Source organism: Psittacula echo, assembly GCF_963264785.1.
Source record: "Psittacula echo genome assembly, chromosome: 3".
NCBI classification, from domain to species: Eukaryota; Metazoa; Chordata; class Aves; order Psittaciformes; family Psittacidae; genus Psittacula; species Psittacula echo.
Window position 1 is genome coordinate 88,979,528 of NC_137736.1, and position 13,529 is coordinate 88,993,056.

The window sequence follows — 13,529 nt, forward strand, 5'->3', positions numbered from 1 at the left end:
TTGCTTGCTTTGGGTTTCAAGTATATTCAATGAATGCTATCTTTATTTGAACACCAGAACTGCTTGAAAAAAGCAACTGCTTCAATGAAAAATACACAAATGTTACTGAATTTTTACTGAAATACTTTCTATTTCTCTATAGAAATGACAGACAAATAATCTGGTTTTGTGACCAGTGGCTGGAAGAGTGGACTGTTGAAAATTTGGGACTGGCATTGGTCTACAGAAAAATAGTCATAAAAAGTAGGTTTTGTTCTCCCCACCTTTGCAAAATATATAACTAAAGCACAGCTATCAGCATAGTTCATTTAGCACAAATTACATGCCTGTTATCAAAAAGGCAATTGCTATGTTAAAATAATAATGCTTAGGTTTATGAGATTAAACGTAGTAGAAGACTGGTGTCTGGTCTCACCCAGCAGGTGAGGGGCCACCTCTTTACCAGAAATATATTGATGAACTGAAAAGAATGAAGCAACTAAAGTGGTCAGGGAATTAAGATGATTGGACTTAAGATAAGAAGAGATTAAAAGAATATTAGCATTCACAGATTTGTTGAGACAGAAAAAAAAACCTCATGATAATCCCCTAGCTATTGCTCAAAGATGTACATACCAAAGAAAGAAATGGAAAGGATCATTAGAAAAATGTATATATAACAGGAAAACTCTAAAATTAAATTAAAACAGTTAAAGCTGATATGAAGATCAGAAATTTCCACGACTGAGATGTCATGTATTAGACTGTAGTTGTAGTGGTAAAAAGCTGTATCAGTGTATTTGTATGTAAATCAAACTGGACAAAGTATAGCAATATCGGAGATCTTTGTGCAGACAAGAAAGGCAGCAAAAAAATAGCCATTTGAAAAGAAAGCACTTCTAATCTTTTGATTTCATGACATAGATGCTAGAGATGAAGGAAGAATGAATCCAGAATCAAGTCTATGTTAAGCCTGAATCAAGTAAAAAATATAAGGTGCTTAGATTGTCTTGCAATTCCAAATAAGAGGACAAGATTGTTCTTGCCATGGAGTTCAATCAACAATAATCACCATTAACTGGAATCTAGTCACCTATAATCTCTTTACTGCCACACAGCATTTCAGTCTTCCTACTCTCTTGGACTGCCTTACCCTGAAAGTTATTACTTTTCTCCTTAGTCAGAACGCTCACTTGCCAATGACAGTTAATTTGACATGCCTGCTCAAAAGTGCCTGTTTTGAGTGAGCAGGTACTTTTTACGTTGGAACTCGGGTGTGACTCGTGCACGATCCAAGTCCACTGAGAAACCCCAAAACATACATGTGATTTGCCACTGTCAAGTTTGTGTGTAAACATCATGTCTCATTTGATAGCTGTGATGTAGCTTAAACATGAAGGAGAAATCTGTAAACTTGTTATTTTGACCCTGTCAGACGGAAAGGCTTTGAACTTGCATTTCCTAGGACACTGTTGTGACAACCAATGTGTGGAGTATCACCAGTAGGAAATCTTACATTTTTTTGAAGCTAGATCACTGTGCTGTCACAGATGAGAGTGTAGTGGAGTTAGGAGGAATGCAAACTAATCTTACACAACAGTTAGGGCTCACATGTAGAGATAGGACTATAAGAAGAGAGATTATAAAGACCATAGTAAGCTCAGATGCTATTTTCAACTTTTGTTTTGGTTTTGGTTTTGTTTGTTGTTTTTTTTTTTTTTCTATTAGACAGAAAAATCCCTACTTGATTAACTTTTATCCTCTGAAGGTGATGAGAAAAACTGATTTCAATAGAGGAACATGGTGCGTATGCCTAGCATTTCTTACCAGTTCTTATGCAGAAATTAGAACCTGACTCTGTAGGGAATTGATTACTCTTCATTTCACAGGCATCTAAACTTTTTGCTACAATGGTGATTAAATTGTGTACCTGAATTAGAAGGTGTCCTACTGTCGTGGTTTAAGCCCAGGCCGTAAATCAGAACCACGCAGTCTACTTCCCCCCCACCTTTCTTCCCTCCGCTCCTGGAGGGACGGGGAGGAGAATCGAAAGAATGCCACTCCCACGGGTTGAGATAAGAACAGTCCAGTAACTAAGGTATAACACAAATCACTACTGCTGCCACTAACAGTAATAATGATAAAGGAAATAACAAGGAAGAGAATGCAACCGCTCACCAACTGGTACCTCACCCCCACCCCGCAGTGACCTAGCCCTTCCGGGAACTCTCAGTTTTACATCCCGGGCAAGACGTGCTATGGTATGGAATACCTGTTTGGCTAGTTTGGGTCAGGTGTCCTGTCCCTGCCTCCTCCCGGCTTCTCCTCCTCCCTGGCAGAGCATGAGACTCTCAAAGTCCTTGGTCAGTCTAAACATCGGTGTTATCAGCTTTGTTCCCAGGCTGAAAGTCAAAAACACAGTGCTGCAACAGCTACTAAGAAGGAGGAAAAATGACTGCTACTGCTAAACCCAGGATACTTACTGTCCTGGTTTAGCAGTAGCAGTCATTTTTTCTGCTGGTGCAGCACTGTGGTTTTGACTTTTGGCCTGGGAAAAATATTGATAAAGCCGATGTTTTCAGTTGCTGGTCAGAATGTTTACCCTGACCAAGGACTTTGTGAGTCTCATGCTCTGCCAAGGAGGAGGAGAAGCCGGGAGGAAGCAGGGACAGGACACCTGACCCAAACTAGCCAAAGAGGTATTCCATACCACAGCACGTCATGCCCAGGATGTAGAACTGAGAGTTCCCGGAAGGGCTGGAGCACTGCAGGGTGGGGGTGAGGTAACGGTTGGTGAGCGGTTGTATTCTCTTCCTTGTTATTTCCTTTATCATTATTATTACGGTGGTAGCAGTAGTGATTTGTGTTATACCTTAGTTATTACACCGTTCTTATCTCAACCCATGAGAGTTGCATTCTTTTGATTCTCCTCCCCGTCCCTCCAGAAGCGGAGGGAAGAAAGGTGGGGGGGGAAGTGGACTGCGTGGTTCTGATTTATGGCCTGGGCTTAAACCACGACAGTTCTTTTTGGCGCCCAACGTGGGGCTTGAAGGGTTGAGATAACAACAGATCTGACTGAGGCACAATGCTGATTTATTGGCTCTCAAAGTTGTTCTTTTTGATATCACAGTTCCTGTATGTCGTAGCTTACTTAGAGCCGGTATTTGCTGTGTTAGTGTTTATCAAGTGTGGGCCTTGGGCTAAGGTTCTTGTTTCATTGTATTTTATGGTAATGGCTTGTAATACGGGCGGGATCCAGCAGCAGGGCGAGATGGACGTGGCCGTGGACTTGTACCTGGCCGTCCCGCTGCTCTTCACCGTCCTGGCCCTCGTCCTCGCATCCGTCTGTGTGAGGCTGCGGGGAGCTGAGGGGGAGTGGCCCCGGGAGCTGGTGGCGGCCGAAGCGGCCCGGGAGAGAGGCCCCGGGGACCAAGCGGCGGCAGGAGCGGGGCCGCAGGCCGGGAAGGAGGCGGCTGCCGAGGAGGGGAAGGAGGCGGCTGCCGAGGAGGGGAAGGAGGCGGTGGAGGAGCCGAGCCCCACAGCAGAGCCCAGCCCCGCAGCGGCCGAGAGCATCCCCCAGCAGCCGTCCGCCGAGCCCCGTGAGCCTGAGCCCCAGGAGGATGCAGGAGACCCCGCAGCATTTCCCAGCAAGGCAGAGGAGGAAGATCTGGACTCAGAAAAAGAGAAGCTGGTGGTGAGAGAGCCTTCAAGCACAGGAGCTACAGCCCCAGTGACAAGCACAGCAGCAGCATTTGAGAGTTCTGAAGGTTTTGAATGGCCTTTGGGTACCCTTGGGACCTGCCTGCTGATTGTGATGGGGATCACCATGTTGGCACATACACAGAGTGTGTTCTACCCACGGCCATTTTGTCTGATCCTGAGAGTTAAGCAGAGTCAGGTTTGGGTCTTGTCTGGGTTTAGACAATACAGGGGGACCGAGAGGTTTTCCCCAAGGCTGGACAGCCATGAGTGTCACGGTGTGTGGGACAGTATGGGCGAGTATCTAGTCCACTGGGCCCCTCCAGTGCTTTGGAAGCGTAGGAGATGGAAGGCAGCTGTGTGGAGTCCCCGACGACAAGTTGCAGAAACTGCTGCAGGGGAGGGTGAATTATTTTGAGCCTGATGGGCCCATGGCACTTCAGGCCATCAGGGCAGAGATGCAACATAGAGATGGACTCATGATCGAGGGGTGGACTTTGCAATGGGCCTCTCCTGCTCTGAAAGACTGTTACAAGTGATGGTATATTGAAAATGTGGGATCTGAGCATGACGTGTAAGGTATGGAATAAGGGGTGGATACTGTCCTGGTTTAGCAGTAGCAGTCATTTTTTCTGCTGGTGCAGCACTGTGGTTTTGACTTTTGGCCTGGGAAAAATATTGATAAAGCCGATGTTTTCAGTTGCTGGTCAGAATGTTTACCCTGACCAAGGACTTTGTGAGTCTCATGCTCTGCCAGGGAGGAGGAGAAGCCGGGAGGAAGCAGGGACAGGACACCTGACCCAAACTAGCCAAAGAGGTATTCCATACCACAGCACGTCATGCCCAGGAAGGAGAACTGAGAGTTCCCGGAAGGGCTGGAGCACTGCAGGGTGGGGGTGAGGTAACGGTTGGTGAGCGGTTGTATTCTCTTCCTTGTTATTTCCTTTATCATTATTATTACGGTGATAGCAGTAGTGATTTGTGTTATACCTTAGTTATTAAACCGTTCTTATCTCAACCCATGAGAGTTGCATTCTTTTGATTCTCCTCCCCGTCCCTCCAGAAGCGGAGGGAAGAAAGGTGGGGGGGGAAGTGGACTGCGTGGTTCTGATTTATGGCCTGGGCTTAAACCACGACACTTACCTACAGTGGTATTTAATTAAGTGAAGGAACTGAGGTAAATAAACATGCACACATATTGAGTTAGTAAATATGTAATCATTTGCCTAAGCTGTATTAATACATGACATTCATTGAGATATATTGACATGTATCAATACATGTCACTGAAGAAATTGGGAAAATGGCCAAATCTGGCTCATATTACAGTATGGAAGAACATTACATATGAAATTTTTCAGAAAGTCAAAAAGGAAATAAATTCACCCTCCTGAAGTAGGAATAAGAATTTTGGCTATGCTAATAAAAATGTACCTTACAGATCAAAACAGAAGAATAAAAATTATGGGATAAAAAAAAATGCACTAACAGAATAGAGTAGGTATCAAACATAGTAACAATCACAAATACTACAAATAGAAATGGTGAAGGTGGCAAAAAACCCAATGCTAACAAAATCACACTAATGTAGCTTTCTGTTTATTCTTTGCTCTTTAAGTTATATAGTAGCCCTAACGCTGTAGTTGATAGAACATCACTCCTCTGAACTGCAGTGCATTTTGTTCTTGAATTCTTCTTCATACATCTGTCATATTAGATAAAGTATCGTAAGCTTCTCAGCAGGATGAATTCTTTATAAAAACACCTAACCTGTTTTGGAAAAGAGATGTGAGTTTTCTGGGGTAAGAATGACAGAAATAAATGGAATTATGTAGTATTAATGGTGAATATTAATTGATTACTTGAGAAATTTAAAGTTGAACAATAGTTTTGAAAAGGATTGCCTCATTTCAGCTTCTTAAATCTATATTTAGACCCTTACAATTTAGTACTCAGCACCTGGTTGATCCTACAACTTCATAAAAATTTGCATAAAATCTGGAAGGTCATGCCAGTGACACAGTTTTGACTGGCCCTAAGCTGCCGATTATTTTGTAGGCTCTGTTTAATTCTCTCTTGTTTTCAAGAAATCCATGTGTGCCTGCAAATGATGTGTAATGTTTGTTATTTCTGGATGAATGCACTTAATTATCTCTAAAAATCATTTAATCAACAGATGTCTCCTCCTCCTTCCTTTATACTAATCATTCTCCACATTTGTGAACCTTTTTTTCTGGGTCCTTGTGCTCTTTTTTTTCTTATCTCTAAAGGATTTCTCCTCCAGGGCAAAGCTCTTTCTCAAAACCAAATATGTGTAGCTGTTTAAAGCACACCATAAAAGCTTTGCAAATATTCCCCAGTGCATGTTTGAATACATCCATGAGATCTGCCCAGACAGCTTAAAAGAAAAAAAAAGGGGAGAAAAAAAAAATAAAAGCACACAATTTTAGTAATTGCTGCAGTGTGTTGTAGCAACTAATGCTTCAAAATAGCCCACAAAATATTAGTACCATGTTATCAGTAAGAGATCAAAAATGTTGAGGCTTCAGAAGGCGTATAAAGAGGAAGTTACCCTTAAAGTTTAACAACTCAATGAATAGCAGTTAAGTTTTCTGATAAATCTTAATTACTACATGGGTAAAAAAAAAAAATCCTCATTTCAAAGTGGAAAGAGAAACATAAAGTATTGCTTCTGCAAGATGAATGTTGGTTGTAGAATCAACTTCAAATTTTTTATACAATCAACTTTTTAAGTGCTCATACTGCAATATTTAAATCTATTGTTATTATAGTATCTATGAATAGAAGTATTATTAAAAAAATAAGTGTGTTTTGTTTATATAAGGTGAAGCAAAACATCGTCAGCTAAAAATATGTCTTCTTTTATCCTTCAGAGAAGCACAGGGCTCTGACAAAATTACTTCTTTCACAAGAAATCCAAGAAAAAAGATACCAAGGACTGCTTAAAAGGATATAATTCTCCAATTTAAGAGAATTATTTTCACGCTTTTGGCCAAATATAAAGCCAGAATGATGATCAAGTATGAAAGACAAAGCAATGACAGTTTTCAAAACTGCATTTCTTTTTAGAATCTGTTTATACACAGAATGCCCCATAGGCTTGTTGACAGAAAACAGTCTAGTAAAGAAATAGAGAAATAATGTTACATAAATAGCAGTCTTTGACAGAAAATCCTAACAAGTGCTTTTCAGCCCTATGATCAAGAAAATTGTTCTACACTCTTTCTTTTCTCTTAGTATTTATCCATTTCTATAAATTCATATAACAACCATATCCACTCATTTCAGTGAGAATTTCAGACAGCCTCTTCCATAATTTATGGAGGCTTATTTTTCCTGGATCCTGCATCACAGCATGTATTATAGAAGAGAATACTTTCCCATACCTATTCATTTTAGTATTAGTACTACTTATCACTGTACCATTATTAACCATGGTGCCTAAAAACATTTGCCATGAATCAAGATTCTATTGGTTTACACATGGTACACATACTGAGACAATTGTTCTTTCTTTACAGAGCTGACATGAGTACAGAATATGCGGTCATAATGTTTGTTACACATTATATGCTAAATGCACATATTGTTACACATCATATGCTAAAATACATTTGTACTCCAGTATAAGGGGCTTTGTGGAGCTAGTCTCCCATCATAGTCAGTGAAAAGAAATAGGTACTCTTAAATTGCAGATCTAATTTAGAAATCTAAACCGAATAAAAGATATTGCAACATATGCATGGCTCTTTCCCTTTCTTTAAATATAAAAAGGATGGCAGGGACATGAGCTCAGACAGAAACTTCTGTAGTGTAGACGGTGTTAAGTTACATGAAATAAATCCAAGTCATGGAAAGACCTAATGAGGGCAAGGAAAAAATAGCATTATTTAGCATTACATAGCTTAAATATTTTAATATTTTACATCATGATTTTAGTAGAAAATATCTGTACCATAATCTAAAGAGTAAATTCATTCCTAGACTACACTGTTAAAATTTTGTTAGTACAGCCATTTTGGAGCAAAATCTCGGAGCTGTTAAACCCAGATATTTTATTTGTTTAACTGATAGTACCTGCAGAAACTGTGCAAATTTGTTGATAGTAAAGGTATTTTTTGGCATATGTTTTTTGTACACATGGGTTCTGCTAATGTAGCTATGGTTTTATTACTATTATGGCAGTAGACAGGCTGTAGAACATTCAAAACTCTCAGGGAAACAATTGCAGAAATCATTAAGGAAATCTAATTTGCATGGGCCCCAAGTTCCCTAAACACAGTCCCCCTGTTAAGAGTCCATTTGAAAGATAGTCTAGTGCTAGTTAGCTTTAAATACAAATGTTATGCCTCATGGAATAAAGGCTACTATCAGGGAACGGATCCACATATTTATTATGTATTGAAACATCAGTGTGATATGCTTATCTTCAAAACATAGAAAAAGTAGCTTTCAATAATGAACTCTTTGTCTGGTAATATGCTTGGTAAAAAAAAATGTTACCTGGGGCAAAGTTTAAATTATTCTGTAGTAATAGGACTATTGTACATTTACCTGACTATTGAAACATTGGACAGATTATGTGATTATATGAGGTTTTCAGCCTTTTTATGGATCATAGGGAGCATCACACATAGGAAACTACTTACTGAACTGCTGAGCAACTATCTTTAACTATTAAACACTGAGAACATTATAGTTAGATTCTTGTCATCATCCCTCAGATTTTCACCATCTAAATATTATGTGTACAGCAATCTCATCTAATCTTTTTCCAGAGTCAACAGAGACATAATGGCATCTTTACAGAGTACAGATCACCAGAATGGGAAGAAAGGTAGGTCATATGTAAAGGAGAAAGTAGTAATCTTCTCATAGTTAGTTATCTTCTCCTAAGTACTGTATTTTGTAGTGATCTTATTGTTTCTCACAATGTGGGAAATGTTTGGGGCCCTCCTCAACAGATTCACCTTTAAACTGGCTGCAAGTCTTGTTCCTCAGGTACTTGGCTTGAATGTAAGTTCACTAACAATCCTGAAAAAAACATTAATCTGTCTCTTCTCTTGAGGTTGAGGCACCAGCTGGAAGAAATTCAGGAAAAAGCTAAGCAAGGAAGAGTCTAACTCTTGGGATAAAAACATGGTTATGGAAGTAAGATAGCCTGAGATCAGATCATTTGCCACAAACATGTATAAGTATGACTGACTGGTCACTGTGAAAACCGGCATGTCTTTTGACTTAGGAACATTGGAGGGGTTTTAGGTGTAACATTTGTATCACTAAACTTTTTCCTGAGAGAAAGGACACACTGTGATTCAATTTAAGAGGGGTTTGGACCAGTATTTATTTAGTTGGTCATATTGTCCTTAGGGAAAGAAATACTGGTACCATAACCCAGTCAGATTTGAAGTATATTGTTAGGAGAAGTGCCCAGGACCCTTCTGCCCAGCTGCTGGAGCCCAACCTGATACCTGGGGACCCAGGGTCCCTGCCTAGGCTGAGGCACAAGACCAGAAGAGGGCCACAAGGATGATCAGGGGTCTGGAGCACCTCCTGTATGAAGACAGGTTGAGAAAGTTGGGGCTCTTCAGCCTGGAGAAGAGATGACTGCGTGGAGACCTCATAGCAGCCTTCTGATACCTGAAGGAGACTTACAGGGGTGCCAGAGAGGGATTATTCATCAGTGACTGTAGTGATAGGACAAGAGGTAATGGGTTCAAACTGAAACAGGGGAGATTTAGGGTGAATATAAGGAAGAAATTCCTCACTGTGAGTGTGGCAAAACACTGGAACAGGCTGCCCTAGGACTTTGTGAATGCTCTGTCCCTGGCAGTGTTCAAGGTCAGGTTGGACCTAGATGTTCTTGAGGTCCTTTCCAATCCTAATATTCTACGATGCTATAACATGGCTGTCGCTTTCCCCTTCACACTTGTGAAGATGCTGAAGTACCAAGACTGAGTGTGTATTCCAGACACCCATACAAGCACACACAGAGAGAACACTGCCACAGCCAGGACTGTGGTTACACAGCCAGCCGTAGACCAGGTGCTGCCTTCAGCAGTGCTCACATTCAATACTCACACCAGACTGAGCAGACAGACACATTCCCTTTTCCTCTTGGGCTGGCAGAGGCAGAAGGTCACTAGTACAGCTCACACACTACACTCCCCAGTTTCACAAGTATGGTTCCATTTGTGGATACCTTCAGCACTAGCACAGCACTCCTACCTGCTTGGCTCCTTTGTTTGGATCAGTCCCTTCTTACTCATCCCATGACTGGTCCAGACTGGAGCTTGCCAGCGAATCAAGCAGGCAAGCATACTGATGGGCCCCTTTTTGCACCTGATCAGCCTCTTTTATACTTTTTCCTGTCTGTTCTTGCTTTAGAATCATAGAATCATAGAATAGTTAGGGTTGGAAAGGACCTTAAGATCATCTAGTTCCAACCTCCCTGCCACGGGCAGGGACACCTCACACTAAACCATGCCACCCAAAGCTCTGTCCAACCTGGCTTTGAGCACCGCCAAGGATGGAGCATTCACAACCTCCCTGGGCAACCCATTCCAGTGCCTCACCACCCTAACAGTAATGAATTTCTTCCTTACATCCAATCTAAACTTCCCCTGTTTAAGTTTGAACCCATTACCCCTTGTCCTGTCACTACAGTCTGTAGTGAAGCGTCCTTCTCCAGCATCCCTATAGCCTCCCTTCAGATACTGGAAAGCTGCTATGAGGTCTCCACACAGCCTTCTCTTCTTCAGGCTGAACAGCCCCAACTTTCTCAGCCTGTCTTCATCTGGGAGGTGATCCAGTTCCCTGATCATCCTCGTAGCCCTCCTCTGGACTTGTTCCAACAGTTCCATGTCCTTTTGATGTTGAGGACACCAGAACTGCACACAATACTCCAAGTGAGGTCACACGAGAGCAGAGAGGCAGGATCACCTCCTTTGACCTGATGGTCACGCTCCTTTTGATGCAGCCCAGGATGTGGTTGGCTTTCTGGGCTGCGAGCGCACACTGCTGGCTCATGTTCATTTTCTCATCGACCAACACCCCCAAGTCCTTCTCTACAGGGCTGCTCTGAATTTCTTCTCTTCTTTGTTCCTCCCTTATCTCTCTCCCCTGCACCAGCTGGCACAGGCTTACTGATCCACATACTCCCACCTCCAATATCCCAGACCTCCAGGTTTTCATCCTTATCAGCTGCAAAGTCTTGGTTTGCCAACAGTTTATTGGTGGCTCACCAGTTACCGTGACTGGCCAGATTTGGTTTTTTATTTGTCTCCATTATGTTTGCAGATTTGTGCCTATGCACACTTTGTTTATGCCTTCCTCATTTTCCCTAGCAAACCACTAGATAATGATCAAACAATCTTAATGAAATAAACGTTTTCACATTCCCCCATACCTTTATCAATTAGTTTGACTGACCAGGCTTGGTTCTGCTATGGACCCTCTTATCACTTGTCAGTGAGGTTTGCGCTCTATACGTTCATACTTATGGCTTCCTTCTTTATTTATTTTCCTGGGTTGCATTGAAAAGGTTGTTGCCTAGACACCCTTAAAAGAGTAGATGCTTCTTCCACATACATTTACCAACATAAGTATTATTCAGAGGAACATAACAAGGGCTTGGTGTATGGATAATTACATGAGGCTGTCTTTGGTTTATAAGAAGTGGATAGCCAGAAACTGAAGGGATGCTTACTTGGGGGGTGGGGGGCTGAGGCTGGGAAAGGTCATAGAAATTTATAGGAAAGGTAGAGAGAAACTTATTACCAAGACCTGTAGTGACAGGATAAGGGGCAATGGTTTTATACTGAAAGAGTTTAGGTTTAGATAGGCTACAAAGAAGGAATGTTTTACAATGAGGGTGGTGAGACACTGGAACAGGCTTCTCAGAGAAGCTGTGGATGCCCCATCCCTGGCAGTGTTCAATGCCAGCTTGAACAGGGCTTTGAGCTTCCCAAGGCAGGGGCATTGGATTAGATTATCTCTAGAGAACCCTTCCAACCTAAATCATTCTATGATTCCATGATTCTGTGAGTGTATGTCCTGGGTTCAGCAGTAGCAGTCATTTTTCTCCTTCTTAGCAGCTGGTGCAGTGCTGTGTTTTCGACTTTAATCTGAGAACAATGCTGATAACACACCAATGTTTTTAGTTGTTGCTAAGTAATGCTCAGTCTGATCAAGGACTTTCTGAGTCTCATGCTCTGTCAGGGAGGAGGGGAAGCCAGGAGGAAACAGAGACAGGACACCTTACCCAGACTAGCCCAGTATATAAACTGGAGGCAGTTACCCAGAAGGGCCAGATCACTGCTCGGGTCAGGCTGGGTATCGGTCGGTGGGTGATGAGTGGTGGTATTCTCTTCCCTTGTTATTTCTGTTATCATTATTATTATTGGTGGTAACAGTAGTGGTTTGTGTTATACCTTAGTTACTGGACTGTTCTTAACTGAACCCGTGAGAGTTACACTCTTTCGATTCTCCTCCCCATCCCTCTGGGAGTGAGGGATAAAGAAGCAGGGGAGTGAGTGAATGGCTGTGTGGTTCTGAGTTACCAGATGGGCTTAAACCAGGACAGCAATGTATTCCAAATGGAACATGTAAAGAACCAGCAGATACATGAAAAAGCTTCATACCAAAAATTATAATTACTTTCTAAAAATCATATACTTAGTTAATATATGAAGAGATATGAGCTGCACAAAATTAGTTCTAAGGTAACAACATCTTATTTAAACTCTGTGAAACTTTTTATTGCTCTCTATACTGTTAGCAATTGTGGGTTTCAAGTGCTAGAAACCCTGTGTTTTGGGTTCATTCTTGTTTCCAAAATCCACACATTTTCCCATGCAGTTATCATAGCACTGAATGAATTGAAGTAATCTCTGAACACCAACTTTAGCTTCCTTTGCTAGGGCTTTGCCACTTTGAACCTCCTAGCACTGTGATCTGTTAACATTATCTAAGGACAGTAATTATTTAAATGTCTTTTTTATCTTAGTTCCTACTCACCTTGTACTTATTTAACAAAGGTAAAAATAATGACACTTGCTGAAAACTGATGGAGAATCCACCCCAGCTGCTTCCATTTACACCTACATGATGCAAGTGAGTATAACACACAGCGTGCAAAGCAATTGACTAGAATGGAAAATGCTGGCCCATCTTTCATAGAATTAATAATAAAGTGCCTTCTTCTCTATTTTCCTGCCTTCCTAAGCTGCGCATATAAAGAGAAATGGAAGGAGGAATTTTATTCTTGGTTTTCTCTATTATTAATGTAGGGGAAAAAGAGAAATATAGTCTATGTCAGGCATACAAAATACCAATGAAAATTAAGTAGGTCTAATTCTAATTCAAATTGTGTACTGCTTTGAAAGAGGTTTGGTCCTCAACCTGACTCTTTTGTGTTCATTTTTGGAAGGGAGAGCATTATGCCCAGTTGTGCAATAGAAACAATTTGTTCCAGGGTCCTTAGCCAGTAGTGTTCCAGAAACAAGACAAATGACAAAACAATTTTCCTAACACGTTTATCAGAACAATGTGATACATGCCCAAGTGCAATAGTAGCAACAAAGTGCTGATGATATTTCTAAAGCATGACTTAATTAAGTTGTTCATGCAGTAAATACAACATCAGACTCCCAGGCATGTCCTACTGTGTTGGGGGACATTATAGTTACATAGCAGACACTGGAAACAAGGACATGCTTCTGGCATAATAAAGAAACCGGGGGGGGGGTGTGGGGTGTGTGCGGAAATCCAAGCAAATGAGGAAACAAAAGGAACCTGTGGCAGATAATGTAGTAAAAGATATTGCATCA